Raw genomic sequence first — 7,459 nt, 5'->3', positions numbered from 1 at the left:
CAGCGGTAGTGAGGTTGGCCCAGGATCAAACATTGTTTCGTTCTGCTATGCATGGGGTCGCTATGAGTCGGTTCCGACTCGATGGCACCTGACAACAACAACAACAACAAAGCTGTTTATGTATAACACCAAATACCTCATGGGATTTAGTTCCTTGGTTTGGAGATTTAGGGTTATGGTTTCATGGAACATCCCAGTTAATTGGCCTAACAACATGTTTAGTGCGTTTGTTGTGCCTCCCAGTTCTTTGGGTAGTGCCTGGGGTCTTAAAATCTTGCAAGTGGTCATCCAAGGAATGACAGTTGGTCTCTATTGGCCTGGAAAAAACAGAAGAAGGAGAATCAAGAATAGGAGGAAGAAATGGAATATAAGGTTAGCTGCTTCTATGAACAACTGCCTCATTTGCCATGAAACCAAATTGGATGGTGCTTGGCTACCATTAGTGAATACTTTGATCAAAGATTCTGTAAACCAATCTTGATCAAAAGGGGGAAAATACAGAACAGTATTTCAAATGATCATGAACTCCAGATTTGCTGGAGCCACTGAGGCTGGATAAACCCCTGAAGCTATTACCCTGAGATAATCTTTAAACCTTAAAACAGAAATATTCCCTGAAGCCATCCTAAAACCAAATGATAGTTTAGTTTAACAAGCAAAAAAGGTCTGCTTTGAGCATTATGCTCTTTTAAGAACTATCTATATGGGATCAATTTGACAACAGCAACTGGTACGATTAGATAGGAACCTTAGGGGACAATGAGTTAATGTTAATAGAATAGGAACAACTCAGAAAAGAAGGGCGAGAAGGGTCGCAAAACTCAAAGAATGTTAATCAATGTCACTGCATTGCACAGCTAGAAAAGGTGTATATTTTGCTGTGTATATTCTCAACAAAGACAAAATAGATTAAGTTATTGAAGAAAATACAAATAAAAGTGCCCTGCCACACACCATTTATTTCCTAGATTGTTGGGCTTCCACTTTTTCCTGTTTTCTATTTACAAAGCTACGTGTACAAATCAGAATGTCTAGTGTCCATAATGAGATGCTACTGTCCATGCTAACAGTGTTTTCTATAGACCTTCCCAAAGCGTGGGGTGACCCCACTGGTTCTATATTAGAAGGGTTTTATCTCCAACTCTGTGCTATATACTCTGTCATCTGGGCTTTGAAACAGCTCTACTTTTGCTCAGTTGCCCAGAGTCTCTCTTGGGTAGGTTCAACAACTTATGTTTCTCAATTTGTGTAACCCATAGTAGTTGTAGGTCTGAAAAAGGAAGAGATGCAGTATCTTCCACTAAAAGTTCCTCTTATCCTCTTCTAGCCCTTCTCACCACTAAAAATTCTCTTCTCTCATGATCACAAGCCAAATAATCACAGAAACAAACACTAATGTGTATTTGGGGGCTAGAGAAGAGGAAGAAAGAAAGTATTTATACTTTAGCAATCAGTCAGTTACACTACATTTGGTTAATTTCTAAACATTTCAGCGATTTCCAAGATAGCTAGCTCTCTACTGTTGATTTCTAATTTAATTCTCTTCTTAAATTACAATAATTTAATGAAGAAGCCCCAATGGCACTGTGGTTAAAGTGCTTGGTTGCCAACCAAAAGGTCAGCAGGTCAAACCCACCAGTTGCGGCAGTCTGCTTCCTCAAGGCCTTGGAAACTCTGCATGGCAGTTCTACTCTGTCCTGTAGGGTCACTATGAGTAGGAATTGACTCGGTGACAGTGGATTTGGTGTTTTGTTTTGTTTTGGGGGGAGGGGGGGAAATTGGTTATGGCCAATGAACATACTCTGTATTATTATAATCTTTTAAATATATTGGCACTATCTTTATGGTCCAGCATTGATCTATAATGATGAATGTTTCTCATGCATCTGAAATGAATATTGGGTGGAGTGAATGTCGATTAAGACAAGCTGGTTGAAGGTATCTTAATGAGTATCTACTTTTTCTAGCAATGGTTGACAGAAGAGTGTTAGTCTCCCAATATAATGTGGATTTGTCTATTTCTCCTTTCAATTCTATCTGGTCTTGATACACATATTTTGCAGCTCTGTTATTAGGTGCATACATGTTTCAAATTGTTATGTCGTCATAGGAATTGACCCTTTTAATATTAGGAAATGTCCCTATTTCTGGTAATATTTTTTATCTTGAAGTCTACTTTTCCTGATGGTAAAATAATCATTCTAGATTTCTTATGATTAGTGTTTGTGTAGTATATCTTCCACGCTTTTATTTTGTTCTAAGTCTCTATATTTAAAGTAGGTTTCTTGCAGGCAGCATATGGTTGCTTTTGCCTTTTACAAAAGTATTATATGCAGTCTGATAACTTCTGCCTTTTATTTGGAGTGTTTAGAACATTTAATGTTGTTTCTAAGTCTTCTACCTTGGTATTTGTTTTCTATTTGTCCCATCTATTCTTTGTTCCTTACTCTTCCTCTTTTTCCCTTCTTTGAGATTACATGAGTGTTTTATTTTGGTCTTTTACCCATACTTCTTATTTTATATTTTAGTTGTTTCTCTAGGGATTACAATATGCATCCATACTTTGAATTAATAACATTTTACACATAATGTAAGAACCTCCAACTGTATTTCCTCTTACCACTCTCCCTCCCATCGTGCTATTTATTGTTGCCATGAATTTTTACTTCTATATAGATTATGTTGTTGTTGAAAAGTGTCATCGAGTCAGTTGCAACTCATAGCAACCCTGTATAGGTTTTCCTATGAATGGCTGGTGGTTTTGAATCACCGACCTTGTGGTTAGCAGTTCAGTGCTTATCCTACAGCACCACAGATTTTGCAATGCATTGCTATTATTTTTGCTTTAAGCAATTATCTTTTCAACACTTTAAAAAATAAAGGGGAAAGTCTTTATTATTTAGCTATTTATCAATTTCAGTTCTTTTTACTCCTTCATGTAGAACAGAATTTACATCTGATTTAGTTTCTCTTGTAGAGCAAGTCTGGTGGGGATGAATAATTTTTTGTTTAACTGAATATGTCCTTATTTCACCTTCATTAATAAAGGATATTTTTATTGAATATAGAATTCTAGATTGGCTTTTTTTTTTTTTCAGCATTTCAGAAATGTTTCATTGTCTTCTGGCTTACCTAGCCTCTGATTAGAAGTAGTAATTGTTAGATTTGCTTGTCTCTTTATGAAGTGCATGGAGTCTTGGGGTGGCACTGTTTGGGCTAAAGTACTGACCCTCAAGGTCAGTTTGAACTACAAGGTTGGCATTTCAAACTCACCAGTCACACCTTGGAAACCCTATTTAGGGTTGCTATGAGTTGGAAGTGACTCGACGGGACTTAACAAAAAAACATGAAATGCATACTTTTTCTCTGACCACTTTTAAGAATTTCTTTTAACCACTAACCTACAGAAAATTTATTATATGGTTCCTTAGTGTAATTTACCTTGCATTCATTGTGCTTTCCATTTATTGATATTCTTGGATCTGTGGGCTAATAAATTTTTAACAAATTAAAATTTTTTTTGATCATTTAAAAAAACTTCTGCCATTCTCTTTCTCTTCTTTTTTGAGACTCCGCATGTCACCAGTCAAAACAAGGCCAGGAGCAGATTGTGGAGCAGACCATCAATTGCTTATATGTAAATTCAAACTGAAGCTGAAGAAAATGAAAACAAGTCCACTGGAGACAAAATATGACCTTGAATATATCCTATCCCACCTGAAATTAGAGATCATCTGAAGAACAGATTTAATACATTAAACATTAAAGACAGAAGACCAGAAGAGTTGTGGGATGACATCAGAACATTATACAGGAGGAAAGCAAAAAGTCATGAAGAAGACAGGAGAGAAGGAAAAGATCAAAATGGATGTCAGAAGAGAAACTGAAACTTGCTCTCCAGCATACAGATGCTAAAGCAAATGGAAGAAATGAGAAGGTACAACAGCTGAACAGAAAATTTCAAAGGTCAGCTCGAGAAGACAAAGTCAAATATTACAATGAAATGTGCAAAGATCTAGAGTCTAAAAACTAAAAGCGAAGAACACGCTCAGAATTTCTCAAGGTGGGGGAACTGAAGAAAAAATTCAAGCCTCGTCTTTCATTATTGAAGCATTCTGTGGGCAAATTATTGAATGATGCAGAAAGCAACAAAAGAAGATGGAAGGAATACCCAGAGTACCAAAAGGAGATTGTTGATGTTCAACCATTTCAAGAGGAACATGTGATCAAGAGCCAATGATCCTGAAGGAAGAAGTCCAAGATCCCCTGAAGGAATTGGCAAAGAACAAGGCACCAGGAATTGATGGAATAAAAAGTGAAATCTTTCCAAAAAGTGGGGCGGCACTGGAGGCACTCACTCATGTATGCCAAGTAATTTGGAAGACAACTATCTGGCTAACTGATTGGAGGAGATCTGTGTTTGTGCCCATTCCAAAGAAAGGTAACTCAACGGAATGCGGAAATCATTGGACAATATCTTTGATATCCCATGTGAGTACAGTTTTACTAAACGGCTACAAGCACATATTGACAGAGAACTTCCAGAAGTTCAAGCCAGATTCAGAAGAGGACGTGGAACAAGGGATATCGTTGCTGATGTCTGATGGATCTTGGCTAAAAGCAGAGAATACCAGAAAGATGTTTACCTGTGCTTTATTGACTATGCAAAGGCTTTCGATTGTGTGGATCATGACAAGCTATGGACAACATTGCGAAGTATGAGTATTCCAGAACACTTAATTGTGCTCATGAGGAATCTGTACCTGGACCAAGAGGCAGTTGTTCCAACAGAACATGGGAACACTGAATGGTTTAAAATTAAGAAAGGTGTGTGACAAGGTTGTATACTTTCACCATACTTATTCAACCTGTATGCTGAGAAAATAATCTGAGAAGCTGGGTTCTATGAAGAAAAACATGGCATCAGGATTGGAGGAAGACTCATTAACAACCTGCAATATGCAGATGATACAACCTTGCTTGCTGAAAGTGAAGAGGACTTAAAACATTTACTGATGAAGATCAAAGAGCACAGCCTTCGGTATGGGTTACATCTCAATGTCAAGAAAACAAAGATCCTCACCACTGGACCAATAAACAACATTCTTATCAACGGAGAAAAGATTGAATTTGTCAAGGACTTCATTCTTCTTGGATCAACTATCAACACTCACAGAAGCAGCAGTCCAGAGATCAGATGATGTATTGCATTAGGCAAATCTGCTGCACAGGGACTTTTTAAAGTGTTGAAGAGCAAAGATGTCAGCTTGAGGACTAAGGTGCGCCTGACCCAAGCGATGGTATTTTCAATAACCTCATATGGATGTGAAAGCTGGACAGTGAATAAGGAAGACCATAGAAGAATTGATGCTTTTGAGTTATGGTGTTGGAGGAGAATATTGAAAGTGCCATGGGCTGCCAAAAGAACCAATAGATCCGTTTTGGAAGAAGTGCAGCCAGAGTACTCCTTAGATGCCAAGATGGCCAAACTTCGTCTCTCATACTTTGGACATATGGTCAGGAGGGAACAGTTGCTAGAGAAGGATATCATGCTTGGTAAGATGGAGGGTCAGAGAAAAAGAGGAAGACCCCCAACGAGATGGATTGGCCAGGTGGCAACATCGATGGATTCAAGTGTGGCAACAGTAGTGAAGTTGGCCCAGGATTGGACATTGTTTTGTTCTGCTGTGCGTAGGGTTTCTGTGAGTTGGTACTGACTCGATGGCATGTAACAAGGGTAATTCTGGAGTCTTAGTGTGTCACTGTAGGATAAACAATGGACTGTCAACCCCAAGGTCAATGGTTCAAACTCACCAGTTACTCCTCGGAAACCCTATACAGGGTCACAATGAGTCGGAGCTGACTCAACCACACTTAACAACAACAACAGGGGCCCTGGTATGGTGCTATAGGGAAAACACTGGATTGCTAACCACAAGGTTACCGGTTCAAACTAAATAGTCACTCCTCGGACTTGACAGCACTTAACAACAATAACAATGACTAATGATGTTGAGAATCTTTTCATGTGCTTATTGGTCATTTATATATCTTCTTTGAGGAAATATCTATTTAAGTCCTTTGTCCAATTTTCATTTGGACTGTTTGTCTTGTTGTTGTTGAGTTGTAAGGGTAATTTATATATTCTGGTTTTTAAATTAACATGCTATCTAAGAATTCATTGTCAAAAACTAGATCCTGAAGCTTTTCCTTTATGGGTTTTCATCAATGGGTTTTAGAGTTTTAATACTTATATATTTAGATAATTGATCAATTTTGAGTTAATTGTTATATTTGGGTGAGGTATGAATCAACTTCATTCTTTTTCATGTGGACATCCAGAATTCCCAGCACAATTATTTGAAGAGACAATTACTTCCCCCATTGAATAGTTTTGGCACCCTTGTTAAAAATCAGTTGAGGAATAAATAAGATGGTGGATCAGGTGGAAGTACAGTGGGGAGCTCCGTCAACAACAACACAGAATACTGCAATAAGCAAGCTCAGGGGATGGTTCCCAGAACTCTGAACCACACATAAGGACTATTTAGAAGATTGGAAGGCTTACAGCTAGGCGAATTTGTAACAGAAGCAAGAAATCCATTGCTTTCTAATTCAAGATGCTCAGATGCTCCGGGAGCCGCCATCTGGGCGAGACCGAGTTAGGGAAGGATCAGAGCAGCCACTGACGTGCCTGACGGAACCACAGAGATAATGATCTGGACTTTTTTTTTTAATCTGTTCATTGGTCTCTCGCCATATGCTCACCTCCATTCTGGTGACTAGAGAGGGTGCTTCAGAAAGGAGATACCCCACCCCCACCCCCGGAGGGTTCTACTACAGGCACACAGATGTCTTCGAAATTTAAAGTCACAGCTCCCACATAAAACCAAACGACAGCGCAAAATGGCCACAGCCATAACGGAACTGTTTATCACTAGGAAAAAGGCCTGAAGGGGGATTGTGGAGTGACACAGGCAGACAAAAAAGGAAATAAGCCTAAAAATAAATCCTGAATTACATCACAATGGTCAACAGTGGCATCTTGAAATTTCTCAAGTAGAAGAGTGAAAAGGAAAACCCATCTCCTGATCACATCTACCTGGAGGCAATCAGAAAGCATAAAAAATACCAAAAATACACACCCATCTAAGTATTAAGGCCACAGATAACTCCTGAATATGCCCCAAAACCAGAAACAGACGACCATATCAGTACATGTCCAGAAAAGAGATAAAGTGACTGAGGCAAATGAGCTGGAAGTAGACCTACACTTCCAGCTGGTAGATGGGCGGGCTTTGTAAATGCCTGAGAAGGAATTCAGAAAAATGATTATAAAATGTATCACAACACTATAAAATAGAATGGAGAAAAATAAGGAAGAAATCAGGAAAGTGCTACAGGAACAAACAAATTAAATAGATACAGCATTGGAAATAATGCAAAACCTACAGAAAGA

Source organism: Chrysochloris asiatica, unplaced genomic scaffold, assembly GCF_000296735.1.
Source record: "Chrysochloris asiatica unplaced genomic scaffold, ChrAsi1.0 scaffold00183, whole genome shotgun sequence".
NCBI lineage: Eukaryota > Metazoa > Chordata > Mammalia > Afrosoricida > Chrysochloridae > Chrysochloris > Chrysochloris asiatica.
The sequence above is the reverse complement of the archived record's forward strand: the minus strand, read 5'-3'. Positions refer to the sequence as shown.